General features: G+C 36.3%; 1 pseudogene; it reads right to left on the bottom strand.

Annotated features, from left to right (window-relative positions):
* Nucleotides 1-5414: 5414 nt before the first annotated feature.
* On the bottom strand, nucleotides 5415-6664 carry LOC101088591 (annotated as a pseudogene).
* Between the last annotated feature and the right edge of the window lie 7256 nt (nucleotides 6665-13920).

Raw genomic sequence — 13920 nt, 5'->3', positions numbered from 1 at the left:
CATAGGTTGCCTTTTAGTTTTGTTGATTGTTTCCTTTGCAGTTCAGAAGCTTTTTATCTTGATGAGGTCCCAATAGTTCATTTTTGCAATTCTTAAATTCTTAAATTCATGTGAAACCACAAAGGAATCCAAGGGTCCAAAACAAATTTGAGAAAAAAGAACGAAGGTGAAGGTATCTCACTTTCTGATTTTAAATTATATTACAGAGCTACAGTAGTTCAACACTATGGCACTGACGAAAGAACAGATATATAGATCCATGGAACAAAATAGAGATCATAGAAATAAAAGCACACGTATACGGTTAACTGATCTTCAAACAAGAGTGACAAAATTACAAAATGAAGAAAAGATTGTCTCTTCAATAAATGGTGTTGGGAAAACTGGACAGCCACATGCATAAGAATAAAATTGGACCCATGTCTTATACCACATACAAAAATCAACTCAAAATTAATTAAAGACTTAAATGTAAGACCTGAAACTGTAGAACTCTTAGGAGAAATCATAGAAAAAAATTATAATGATCTTGGCAATAATTTTTTGATATGACACCAAAAGTATAAACAACAAATACAAAAATAAATGAGGCTAAACCAAACTAGAAGCCTTCTGCAAAGCAGAAAATAATCAACTAAACCAAAAGGCAATCTATGGAATGGGACAAATATTTGCAAATCAGGTATCTAGTAAGGGATTAATTTATAAAATATATAATGAATTCTTACAAATCAAGTGAAACACCCTCCCCCCATAATCCACTTATGTAAAAAGACTAAGGACTTGACTAGACATTTCTCCAAAGAAGATGTACAACCAACTTATATATGAAAAGATGTTCAACATCGCTATCCACAAACTGCAAATCATAACCACAATGAAGTCTTACCTCATACCCATTAGGATGCCTATTATCAGAGAGAGAGAGAGAGAGAGAGACCAAAAAGTATTGGTGAGGATGTGAAGAAATTGGAGTCCTTCTACACTGTTGAGAATTCAAAATGGTAAAGCTTCTATGGAAAACAGTATGAAAATTCCTAAAATAATTAAAAATGGAACCACCATATGATCCACCAATCCCACTTCTGAGTATTTAACTAAAATAATTGAAATCAAGATCTTAAAGATATATTAGTTAGTACTCTCAAGTTCACTGCAGCACTATTTATAGTAGTCAACATGTGGAAACAACCTAAATGTCCTTCAACAGATAAATGGATAAAGATAATGTGATATATACATTTAATGAATTATCATCCAACCTTAAAAAGAAAGAAATCCCGAAATATACAACAACATGGATGAATGTTGAGGACATTAGGCTAAGTGAAATAAGCCAGTCACAAAAAAGACAAAAACTATATGATTCCACTCATATCAGATATCTCAAATAGTCAAACTCATAGAAGCAGAGACAAGAATGGTTGCTGTGGCTGAGGGGTGGAATAATTGGGGGAGGGGTGGTTTGCTAATCAAGGGGTATACAGTTCTTTATTTAAGACGTGTAAATTAAAAAAAATATTAAGTCCTAGAGAACTGCTAAACAACATTTTGCTTATAGTTAATTGTACAGTTTTGCACATGTAAACATCTATTAAGAGGGGAGGTCTCTTATTTGTTTTCTTACCACAATCAGAAAAAGAGTCAATCCTTGTGCTTAAAAGATGTCAGTCGTGGAAGATTAAATTATGTGATTTGTAAGTAGGCATTCCATTCTCCCTAAAAATGTAGAGCTAGGTAACACATTTTGTGGCATTAGGGAGTTTTCACAAACATAGATGTCAGTGGGAAGCACTGTGGTTACAGTTGGGCTGATTCCTCTTTAACAGTCTGTCTCTCCCATTCTCTCTTACTGTTTGTTTTTCTTAAAAACTCCTTTTACTTTACTGACTCCAGACATTCTTCTCCCATTACTCCTTTCTTTAATATGCTTTAGTTCTAAGAAATTGATATCTTCAAGTTTTCCTACGTATTCCATGACTTCCTTCCCTGACAACTGTCCCACAGCTGGAAGACTAACTCGTCGCAATTTAATTATTACTCCCTCATGAAAGACGATTAAGGCAATATACCAGGGGTGGATCCTTGACCCAACTGTATTGAATGATTTTTCTTTGATAATTTGAGATCAAAAATTCAGAAATCTAAGCAGTCTCTGATGTGGACTATACTAAATGGAAAGAAAGAAAGAAAGAAAGAAAGAAAGAAAGAAAGAAAGAAAGAAAGAGAGAGAGAGAGAGAGAGAGAGAGAGAGAGAGAGAAAGAAAGAAAGAAAGAAAGAAAGAAAGAAAGAAAGAAAGAAAGAAAGAAAGAAAGAAACTAGCAATGAAAGAAAGACATTAGAAAACCCAGATTTCTAACCAGAAGCCAGTCTGCAAAAAAGGGAAGAATGGAGGAAAAAGGGACGAGTGGAAGAAAAAGAATCCTGGACACTACCAGCTGCCAGATTTGACCAGCACACCTTGGGGCTGCAGATGGCAGATTAATCCAGACTCCTCAGTCAGAAAGGAGAGGGTGAGGAGGCCAAGCGCTCTGGTGGCGATGGCCCTAAAGAGAGCTCTTCTCCAGTTTTTATTGAGAATCTTACCAGCACCTTTCAAGGAGTGCAGGGGAAAGGAATGTGTAGTTTCAAAAGCAGGAACAAAGCATACTCAGATTATTGGGGGAACAGTACAATCAGGTTAGTGACGTGCAGGCATACATTACAGGGGTAGTGTATACGTCATAGGAAGGGGGTTGTTTTACTACTTTAAATCATTTACAGAGTGGAAAACATGTTGATCCACAGGCAAGGACAGACTGTATTGAGCCTTGACATTGCATAGGAGAGCCGGTGTTCCTGGTCTGCTTTGGGGCTTCTCAACCAGCCATTTCCCAGGCTGCAAACATTCCTCGTTTAAATCTTGGCAAGCCAGGCTCTGTGAGCTTCCACAATCAGCTTTCTCATTCCTGGAGTAGTCCTTGGAAAGACCTGGTTGAACTTTTAGGTCTTGTGTTCTCTAAGATACTTATGTATCCTTGAGATATTTTCTTCTTAAGTGCAACACGTTTGTAGTGTGATTGTGTCATTTTCAGTCAAAAGAATCCAGACTTTGGGTCTTCTGCTTCTTCCCTAGATCTTCTTTTACTTTCCCCTCTCTGCCCTCTCTGACATCATTTTTAAAAAATGATTTGAGGTCTGACATAATCCTCTCTACTGACATTTATCTTCTCTTCCTCTCCCTCTTGCCTCTTAATTTCTATCCACAATTGAGGTCTCTCTTTCTACTTCTCTCTCTGCCTTCTCCTGTCGTGGTACTTCTGACCCTTAGCTGCCCGATGTTAACATAATTCTCCTCTATATTTTCTGGGTCCATTCTCATTTCATGGTTTCTCTTTCTTAATCACTTTTTCCTCTTCTTGAATCTAATTTGAGGCTTAGACATGAACGTAAGTCTTCGTTTAGGTTCTTTTAAGCTCTGTAACGTCCCATCTATGTATCTACAGTGTTATATTACAAAAAGAAACTAAAGGAAAAATTCAATTGCTAAATATAGAAGCATACTACAAAAGGATACAAAAATATTGTATAATTTTTTCTCAAGACAACTTTACCAAAATCCATTTCATTTTTTCTTTCAAAGAAAATTAAACAATTCTTGAATGCTCTGAGGTCAATGTGTCATGTCTTTACTATAGCATACAGACCAAAATGATCAGTTTGCACTATGTGAGAATCTGATGAGAAAGGTTTAATCTTGTCCTCAATTAAAAACACCATTACCTAATTGTCATTCGGTGTTCCCCTCTCAGAAGCTGAAAATATGCATATGAGAGAAATTTCCATGAAGGTAATGTTTATAGTCATTTCTGGGTTAAAGAACAAGATTTATTCACTTTATGGGAATGTATTTCCTGACATTTGTCCTATTGCATTATGATCAAAGGGCTGTAGTGCTGAATGTGGGAACTTCTCTAGGAAGGCTGACTGTAAGTGATTATGTAAACTTCTAAGCAAAGGCAATTTCCATTATGCACCCTGACGGCCAGAAATCCTTTGCAGGTTACATATTGCTGAATATAACAGGTTTCTATGTACTGGGATTCCACAGGAAATTTTGGGTTGTTTTGTAAGTATAAAGATAATAGGTATGTTGTGGCCAATAACTTGAATCCAAAGAGATGAACCTGTTCAGATCATATTCGTGGATATTGTTCATATTGTATTTTAGAGACAGATGAGAATTTTGCCGGCAAATAGGAAACCAAAGTCAGTTTTCAGATCTATGACCTCTAACCTATGAGATAAGGAAATTGGCCTGAGTACTCATGGAACTCTGTGAGCTTTATTTTCAACCTCTCATATGTCAACCAGTGAGTTGAGTGTGTCTCTATTACTATCATTAACAAAGTAGAATATTATTGATTTTTTTTATGCTAAATTCTGCTAGGGAGTAACTTTTGGATAGGACAAGAAATTACGTAGATTTCTTGCATTTATTGATTTGCATCCACATATAAAAATACAAACATTCAAAAATATTTGTAATAAGTTTTATGCACTAAAATTTTTATGACTTAATTATTTTATTCAGGTGTTTATTCAAATATCTTTTACTCAGAGAGGCTTTCCAAATTCAGCTTTTCTAAAAGAGATCCTACCCATTACTATTTATACCCATATCTTACCTTAATGTTGGTTATAGCACATGCCATTCCTTTATACACATACAGAGGTTATCTGTGTAGTTGTCCTTCCTCAGCTAGAACATTAGCTCTACAAAGATAGGGCTTTTGCCTCCTTTTGTTCTCTACTGTCTTGTTGAGCTAGGAAAGATTCTAACTTGGTGAATGAATGAATCATAGCATTCACTATCATGATTAAAAAAAAGAAGAAAGAAAGAAAGAAAAAGAGATAAAAGGAAATTAAATGATTCACAATGGTAAGACTGTTGATTAACTTAGTATAAATTCTTAACTTATATCGTTAACACCTAGTATATATTTATAACAAAACATTTTTGTTGTGAAGAGATTTTTTGTAACATTATGTAAATAAAGAAAGTCCTAGAATTGTGTATGTAACATAATTACAGTGTAAATAGGTATAACCTATTTACAGGAGGAACTGAGAAAAAAAGTTCCAAAATATTTATAGTATGTGTGCTTAGATGCAGACATCATGGGTTTTATTTTTAAATATTTTGCAATTATTATTTAGAGACTATGGTAAGAAGAAATGAGGCAAAAAGGAAGAAAAGGAGAAAAATATAGTAGTGATTGAGATTTGAGTATTAGAGATAAATAAGCTATCATGCTAAGGTACTGTAAGCATGAAGACTTTAACAACAAAGAGTAGTACACGATGTTTTTGGAGTACTCACTAACTGTAAGTATTGTTTGAAGTTTGTTTGTTTTTGGTACAGTATACTTTACTGATGGTACATGACACAGTAGGGTTCCCCAAGTCCCTCCCTTCTTTAGGGGATCTGGGATGGAAGCTGTGTAGAGGTCATGAGATTCTCAGTATGTTAGGGGATGAGTTGGGGTAAAGATTCCCCAGCAGCTAAGAATCTTTCTCTTCCTTTCTCTTACTGGGACTGGTGGTCCAGGGGGCTATTACTCCTTAGAGGCTACATGGACCATAATGTCCACCACTTGGTTGCTATAGCCAAATTCACTGTCATACCAGGAAATGAGCTTGACAAAGAGGTCACTGAGAGCTAGGCTAGCCCCAGTGTCGAAGGTAGAAGAATGAGTGTCACTGTTAAAGTTATAGGAGACAAACTGATTCTCCATGTAGCCCAGGATGCCCTTGAGGGGGCCTCTGATGCCTGCTTCACCACCTTCTAGATGTCATCATATTTGGCAGCTTTCTCCAGGATGCACGTCAGATCTACAACTGATACACTGGGGTTGGGGGCTTGGAAGGTCATGCCAATGAGCTTTCCATTCAACTCAGGAATGACCTTGCCTACAGCCTTGGCAGTGCAAGTAGAATCAGGGATTATGTTCTGAGCAGCACCTTGGCCATCATGCCACAGCTTTCCAGAGGGGCTGTCCAGTTTTCTGGGTGGCAGGGATGGCCTGAACTGTAGTCATGTATCCCTCCACAATGCCAAATTTGTCACTGATGACCTTAATCAGAGGGGCCAAGCAGTTGTGGTACAAGAGGCATTGTCAACAATCTTGAGGTAGTGGCCATACTTCTCATGATTCACTCCCATCACAAATATGGCACCAGCAGAAGGGGCAGAGATGATGACTCTCCTGGCCCCACCCTTCAAGTGAGACCCAGACTTTTCCATGTGGTGAAGACTCCAGTGGACTCCACAACATACTGAACACCAGCATCATGCCTTTTGATGTTGGTGGGATCACCCTCCTCCAAGATGGAGATGGGTTTTCCATTGATGACAAATTTCCCATTCTCAGCCTTGATTGTGCTGTTCAATTTGTTGTGGGTGGCATCATATTGGAACATGTTGATCATGTAGTTGAGGTCAAGGAAGACGTCACTGATGGTGACAACATCCATTTTGCCAGAGCGAAAAGCAGCCCTGGTGACCAGGTGCCCGATACAGCTGAATCCATTTACTCTGACCTTCACCATCATGTCTTGGGGACATGGCTGGCACTGTACCAGAAGATGCAACTGTCTGTCAAACAGGGAGGAGCAGAGAGCCTGAAGTTCTTTACATAAATAAAATTGTTCTGTTCTCATAATTACTAAATGAGGTCAGTGTTATAGTTGTTATTATCATCATTGTTATTCCCACTGTAGATGCCCAGAGAGATCATACTACTCCCCAAAGTTGTCCAAATAAGAAGTGGTGATTTGAATGTGATTCAGGGTCTGTAGTCTTAACCTCTGATTAAGAATAAGAATGGTAGTAATTGCTTCTGAAATAAGAAGAAAATATTTCATTCGTGAATTTATACCTTATTTATCTTCAAAAAAACAAATCCGTGTAAAATGTTTTGTTTACTATTTAAAAGGACTCATTTGGGTTTAGTCAAACATATAAAACAATCTTGAATACTTGGATATGAATGAGAAAATCTCTGCTAGAATGTAGAATGTTATAGGGCACATATTGTGGTATAATTATAGTGTTTTAGTGACATGACAGGCTACTCCGGACAGCAAGTGGCCTTAATAACTCAGCATTCTGTATATACACAGCCTCAGTTGTTGTTGTTGTTGTTTTTTTAATACATAATGTTATTAGGGCTTTGTGTCTAGATGCCATTTTGAAGTAGTCTGAAAAACTCTCTTTTCTATATTAGACTCTGTAATGTTCTCCCTTTTCCTAAGATTCAACAGAACACGTGTAACTCTACCATTATGCGGTAGAAAGAACATGAGTTTTGAAATTAAACTGGTTTGAGTTTGAATCTCAAATGAACACTTCAGTCTATGATAGCATTCATGAGGCAGGCACAATAGCTAGTACATGACTTAGAATGACAGTTCAGGTGAGAAGTTTTCATATTTCTGTAATGTTCAGAGCATATGCCATTTCAGTTCCATAGAACTAAAGAACCCATTTGTCATTTTCAAAATTAATAATCCTGGGTATTTATTATTTATTAATTATAACAAATGGGTTAATTATAAAACTATAAAAGTGACTGAAGTCCCAGCTGACAGTTGAAAATGCCTTTACAAAACATATACCTGATTCTGTTTCCAGTAAAAAAAGCTCAGGAAATTTAATTTAGGATGCCAGGTGGCACAATAGGTTATACATTAACTTGTCCCCTCTGGAAAATTAAATTTGAATTTGGCTCTGGTCACAAATGAAATGAGTCATTTGGTACATGCCACTAAGGATACTCACAAAGCCAAAATGACATTTCATTGAAAAATCACCTGTTAAGAAAAATGTCTGCAGTCACTGGGGAAATTTTCAAGAAAAATAAACAAGTGTATAAGGCAAAAAGAAAGGGTTCTAAGGGGCTACTGTAAATTATAGGCTTGCTGAAAATCTGGAGGAAGGAAAGTGCTATAATACCTACAAGTTTTTATTCAGCCACAAATCGAAATTTTAGCCTGTATTTCCTTTTTTCCCCAGTTTCGGGATTCTAGGAGATTATTCACTTATTTTCCAAAGAAAATTGGCTTTTTTCCTTGTCACAGTTTTAGCCAAATGTCAGTTTGTATCAAATTATCATGGATTACTGAGCTCACTGCAAGGAACCATCTAATTGTGATTCTAAACCATATGTTTAGCTCTTCCTGTTCCTTTCAGGTAAATAAATAATATAATTATAAGGACTATTCTTTCCTCATTTAAAGGACTAAGAAAACGTATAAGTGACAGACTTCAGAGATAACATTAATTTGACACTAATGTTTATTCTTTTCATTGTGACATTCCTGTCCATGTAATAATCACCTAGTAAGTATTTAGACAGATGCTGAGATTAATAATGGTAAAAGTCCCAGCACAAACATAAAACCCAGTTTTTTCACATTCACTGTTGGAGAAAATATAGTACACAAATACTAAATTCATCTCAGATCCTATGTTAGGTGTTTTGTACTGGATTCTAAACGGACACTGTCAATTCATTCTTTTGGGGTCTCCAGACTTGACGGGACTCTGCTCTCTGAGTCAGGCCACGCCCACCTATATTCCAAGAGTATGATCTAGACCATATTGTTTCATGACTACTTCCAGTCCCCTTTCTAATAGCTGATACTTTCAAGTTCTTAGTGGTCCTGGGTAGCCAAGCTGCCAGACCCGTTCGTGCCTGGGAAACCAAGGTCATCTCTAGCCTGCAGTTTGATCTCAGCAGGCAAATTCCAGAACATTCTGCTCAATCACTGGAAAAAGCTTATGATAAAAATTTATACCATGACTAGGCAATGTTAATGACAAAAATTTATTCACTACATCCCTGGTTTTTATCCCCAACAGCACTTGCTAGGCAAAGGTCCTTGCTTAGCAATCTTATTAGACCTTAAACAAATGGACAAAGCTCATTTTAAGTAGATTAAGACAATAGGGTCATGCGGCAAGATGTACCAAAAAAAAAAAAAAAATAGTCATAGGATTTGCATATGTTAATTCATTACTTCATTCTCCCTAAGTGCAAGCATTCTTCCTAAGTGAAAATGTAGTTTTATGAAACAAATGCATTGACCTCTGGCAAACCTTACTTAGGAACAATGACCTTAAATTTATTAATATTCTCTATTCACATAGAAAGGAGAAGTCATTGCAACTGGAATAATTGTATAAAAAAACAATAGCAAATCGAAATAAACATACACACATAGCTATATCCAACTCTTTTATAAAAAAGGGAAAAAAGATAGCTTCTGTCTTTTATCTGGCCTAAATGAAAATTGTGTTCTTTGTACTCTATTGGTCTTAACATCTTAGGAACCCTAAAAACTAAAAATTATTGTTTGTTTTGTGTGGTAACGTTAGACCTGCATTCTCTAGGAAGAGCTCATAGATACAAATAATAAAAACCTTTCTCTGTAGTTTTCAAGCATAATGGGTGAAATTGTTACTTAGCTTTGATTATTTTCAGATTTTTAAAATCTGACTTAAGGAGTCTGGAAATTATGGAAACAATGAAAGACAAAAGTTGGCAACATTTATTTTCTAACTTCTAGGAGACAGGTATTGAATGTGAGCCAGTAAATAAACATTTTCTTAGGCCTCTGCTTGATGACATATTTCTACCTTAGACATTCTGGAGATAAACACCACTTTTCAATGATAGGTATAAAAACTTTCAATTTACTGTCTAAATATTTTCTCAGCTACCAAATTGAAAAGCAATTGGCAGTTTTATTAAATGTTAAATCCAGTCTTAGTTTTTCAGACCTTCTTTTGTTACCTTTAAAATAGAGTTCCAAATGTTTAACAAGAAGTTTTGAAAACACTTTAAAATCAATAGTGAATAGGGATAGAACTCTGTGGGATTTTCAGAATATATTCCCTTAGTCATACCACTAGAGAAACCATTTCTAAGGATTGGAAAGAGTATACTGTGTCTGAGCTGGGATTTATTTGAAGTTAACATTACAATGAGAACAGAGTATTACTATTTTGTATTTTTCTAATATTTAAAATTCTCTGAGACTTATGACTCAATTTTTTAGAAACTTTGAGATATTCTATCAACATTTTTAATCAATTTGTTGTAATATATTCTTAATGATCTATCTATCTATCTATCTATCTATCTATCTATCTATCTATCTATCATTCCTCTGCTTAAATTCCTTCAGTAAATCCCTGTTGCTTTTAAGATTAAAACAACAACAACAACATCATACAAACAAACACACATACATTTCTTTCAGGGTTCTTGCTTATAAGCACCAAAACAACTCTGGCTATTTTAAGAGAGAAAAGTTAAACTTGTTGGAAGGCCTACATTAATAATGGGTAGCTAATGGAGAATCCTGGAAGACATATGGGAACAAAGCAAATCTAAAAATACAAGTCAGAAAGAACAAAAATTATGCTTTATAAAGGACAGTCTATAGAGGCAGCATAGCCTTTCAGTTAAGAGTATAGATTCTGAAGCTAGCCTAACTGAGCCTGAATTCTGGGACTGCTGCTTCCTACTGTGTGAGCTTGTTTAAGTGGGTCAGTTTTCTCTGCAAATGGGAATAAACCACACCTATACCTCACAGGGGTTGGTACTAGGTTAGGGAAAGCTACGATCCAGTAATAACTCCTCCAAATCTCACTAACTTAAAAACAAAGAATTCATTTTATGCTCATGGAACATGTTTATTATGGGTTGGCTAGGTTACAGCTCCATGTTTTTGTCTTCCTGACTTCTATATCCAGACTGAGGGAGGAGAAAATCTCTGGAGCATTGTAAATGGCCATTAAAAGAAGGCTGGAGGGTATGATATTGGCAACTAGTGGGTAAGGCCTGAAAGTGACACATATCATTTCTACTTAGAACTCACTAGCCAAAACTGGTTAGTTGGTTAACAGAAGATGTCAGGAAGTACAATCTTACTGAGTCCAGAATATTCAACAAAGAGCACCAATGATTACTAAAAGTTCCTAAATGAGTTAATATTTATAAAACACTGAGAGGTGGACTTGGCCCATAATTAGACCCCTATGTGTGTGCTTACTAAATAAAAAAAAATAGGATATTCCTATGTATGGGCATAGTCAGAGCTAACTTTAACAAATACCAATCATCTTATTATCTTGATAGCATTCATTTCAGATACAACAGTGAAGGCTGAACTTAGGTACCTTCATGTACCTTTCCTTCTGCTAGGTGTCATTTCTCTGTTTCCATAATGAGAAGTGGAACAAATATATGTTGTTTCCTCTTTTACCAGTGGAAGGAGGGTTCAGTGCTGATGGTAGCTTAACCTAAAATTGCATCCAATTCCCTCCAGAAATGCAAATAATCCAAAATCTCATCAGTTACTGCAGATAGCTCCCAGAGTCTAGGTATCTAAGTCCAAGACTTCTAGGTGACACCTTTTATTTCCTTAAGTCTATTACTATCCTATCTCAATAAAAATGATCTACAAACACTAGTGGAAGAAAGGGATAAAAGGGAACATGCAAGCACAGACAATACCCTCTTCTTTTTTTTTTTTTTTTTGTAGGCACAGTCATCTTCTTCCTTGGGGCCATGGTTGATATTTATGGCTTTTTAACCCCATTACCAATTTATTATTACTTTTGCCTTTAGCCAGAACCTGGCCTATGTTTGTTTTGTTTCAACTTGTAAGGATGACGCAGAATGTTTTTGTGAGATCTGAGCCTCACAGTGATCCTATTTGTAACGGATTACAATAGTCTTCCATTGCTTAGTATCACTGAACAGGTGACATTAGGGGAGCCTCTGGTTCCACTCATGATTCAATTTACTCAATATACATTTGTTTAATAACTGATATATTTTATGCACTGTTCTACACAGTGTGATACTTTGGATATACAAATATCTCTGTCCCTAAGCACTTACATTCAAGAATGAAGTGATGTATAATAAACACTAAATATTAATAAGTAAATTTTATATAATGTTAAAGTGTAATAAGTATGAAAGAGGATATATAGAGAAGCATATAGAGCCTGAGATTCCTGTAGTGGGGGAATTGTAACCCAGTTTTCCTTAAAGCAGATCCATTGCCCATGGCAACTCTGTAACCTTCAGTTTCAGACAGCTCACCAAGTGACATGCAGAACCTCAAGTGCCCAAATAGCAGTATCAGCTTTTAATTGGTAGAGATAATGTTTCAGTTATATAAAACAAAAAAACAAACAAACGGATCATTTATCTTCCTAGGGGCAGACACCATTGGCAAACTCCATGAGAGGAGGCCTAACACATGAGTTCTGGCTATGAGAGAAAGACAACATGCGTACAGACCATTTAACACATCCTGTAGGCATAAGATAGAATCCCAACCTAAAAAACATTTGAATCCCTATGCTGCAGATTTTTTTTAACAGAAATTTCATCATTGTATAATACCAGCTGCTTTGTGATGATTAGTTAACTGATAAAGTCCATGAATCACAATTTTGAATTTAATTTTCCATAACACAGTTTCCTTAAAGCAATGGTATCCTCATACCAGAAGAGTGAATAAGGCTTGTCCCAAGTCTGTGAATATTTGTGCTGGTATAAGATGATGAGCAGAGAAAACACATCTAGATCTAGAATATATGTGTCTTCCATGTGCCATTATAAAAGGTGTACAATGCCATAGGCTTCATTTCAGGTATCTAATTGGCTGCACCCTTTGTGGTATGTTACTGAGTTGCAGGTGGTGGTCTTACTGGAAAAACACTGGGTTCTTGTGTGTGGTATAGCAGTATCAGCAATGACTTAATCAAAGACTGTGATTTTTGAGCTGATGAATATTGTTCCTTGCTATCAAATAACCACTTTGTTTAGTGACCCATTGGACAAACTGTCAAAAGGCTAGAATAAAACTGAATGCTATGGTAACTTTAAGTTTCTCTTCAGTGGAGTGGGGATTTAGTAAGCATTCCCAGAGAACAAAAATATGTCTGCACACTAAAGTCACTCTAAAAGGTCCAGGAACATCCCTCTTCCTCCAGCCTCTCTTTAAAATATTCTAATCTTGTTTTAATTTCCTGAGGAAACCCGCACTGTCCAATTGATCTTTCTGTCATGACGTAAATATTTTGTGTAATTGTTGTCTAATATGGTAGCCTCTAGGCACATGTAACTATGAGCACTCAAAGTACAACTTGTGTGACTAAAGAGCTAAATTTTTAAAATTTAAGTTAAGCTCTATTAGCCACATGTAGCTAGTGGCTCCTGCATTGGGCAGGATAGCAGCCAAACCTCCCCACATACATTGTTTATATTTTTGCCTCAAGTTTTACATTTATTATAACAAGTTTTAACTAGAAAAATTTTCCACCTTACTGAGCTTCAAGCCTCCCCTGTTCTATTGCAAGCATATTGCTAGTAAGCGGAGAAGTCACTTGCCCACGTTATGTCAGTTACAAAATGATGAAGGCGGGATTTGAACCCAAGCAGTCTTTCCTTCTAGAGACTCTGTTCTTCACTTAGTGCTAGCCTGCCTCTAGCCTCCCCAGGTGATTCAGTCAGAAAGTTGAGAATCATACTGATCATTCTCTGTCCCTCATATCTCATCCATGGGGTTATGGATTTCTTTGAATTAACTCCAAAGTTCTCCCAAATCTATTGTTCACACTTCATTCCCTTTGCTTCCACTATGTCAATCCTCATAATTTCTCTTCTGGACTTGAAGGTAGATATTTTTTCATTTGTGTATTAATATCACCTGGTACATAGGTGGAATGGATGGATACAGGTCTCCAAATGTTTTCTGCACGACCTTTTTGTTTTAAAAAAATGTTCATTTATTTTGAAGAGAGAGGGAGAGTGCACGCGTGTGTGCAAGTGGGGGAGAGGCTGAGAGAG

The sequence above is a fragment of the Felis catus genome, chromosome B4 (assembly GCF_018350175.1).
Source record: "Felis catus isolate Fca126 chromosome B4, F.catus_Fca126_mat1.0, whole genome shotgun sequence".
In the NCBI taxonomy this organism is placed as follows: Eukaryota; Metazoa; Chordata; class Mammalia; order Carnivora; family Felidae; genus Felis; species Felis catus.
The sequence above is the reverse complement of the archived record's forward strand: the minus strand, read 5'-3'. Positions and strand labels throughout refer to the sequence as shown.